The sequence below is a fragment of the Euprymna scolopes genome, chromosome 32 (genome assembly GCF_053919585.1).
Source record: "Euprymna scolopes isolate OS-2025 chromosome 32, ASM5391958v1, whole genome shotgun sequence".
Lineage (NCBI taxonomy): Eukaryota > Metazoa > Mollusca > Cephalopoda > Sepiida > Sepiolidae > Euprymna > Euprymna scolopes.
Window position 1 is genome coordinate 35565498 of NC_136513.1, and position 1405 is coordinate 35566902.

A 1405-nucleotide genomic window follows, 5' to 3' on the forward strand; every position below is an offset into this window, starting at 1 on the left:
CACTGACGAATCCTACAGTGGAAGATACGCAGAATATTTAGTGTAGCTTAGTCGCCATATATATTTTATAAATTACTTACTATATATATATATATATATATATATATATATATATATATAAACTGAGAGAGAGGGGGGAAATAAATAGATATGTTTGTGGGTGTGTGCGACAATCTCTAATATCTCAGCTTCAGATGGTATGCACAGCATAGATTATAGCATTACAATCAATGCCTTATCAACAAATTCCAAAAATACTAAAAAGAAAGACAAAAGATTTCAGTAATTGTATCAGCTTCCACTGAGCATGCGTGTTACATGAAATGCAAATGGTGGACTTGGATGTCGACAAGGCAATCAGTTCTTATTTAAAGTAGTTCTTGATTAGCTGAAATATGGTTGTTTAAACACATTTGAATAATTACCATTAGATTAATTAGGAAGGTCTGGCAAATTGGGAATAAAAATGCTCGAACCGGGAGAATGCGTAAACACCGAATACGAAACTCTCATTTAGAAACAACTTTACTTGTTTTCTTTGCCCGAAGGAATGAATTATAAAATATGAAATAAATTCACAAAATAAAAGAACATAGCAATATGGAAACATGTATATGAGATAAAAAGCAATAAAAATTAAACGAAGCATTTAAATGTTCAAATGTGTGAGATTTTTTATAATGTTTTTTTTTTAAGTATTTTAAATATTTATTCTGATTGAATAATATTGACTGATTACTTTTACCACTACACGTGCCTCGTCTCCCTTGGAGCAGAAACGAAAAAAGTGCATATATATATATATATATATATATATATATATATATATATATATATATATATATATATATATATATACTAGCGGAGGAGCCCGGCTTGCCCGGCTTGCCCGGTCGCAAAATACGCTTAAATACGATATTTTAAATTACGCAGATTTTGTATTTATCATTATAGAATCAATTATTTAATATTATAGTGTACTCAGTATATAGTCATGAATTCAAAAGTAAAAAAAATATATATATATATACATATATATTATTTTATTTTATTTTATTGCCGTTTTATATGTTTACTTACACATGTTTCCGCTACCGAATCGTATCAACGATCCAGTAACTTCTGCCTAAAGTTACTGGATTGTTGATACGATTCGGTAGCGGAAACATGTGTAACTATACGGATAAAACGGTAATATAATAAAAAATAAATGTATATTTGCTCTGCAATAGTATTGAGCACCTTCTTCAAGTTTTCACTATTTACCATTTTTACTATATATATATATATATATATATATATATATATATATATATATATATATATATATATATATATAACTTCAGTGTCATTAACTGGAATCGAAACCGAAACCAAACCATAACAAAACGTAGTTCCATGGTTG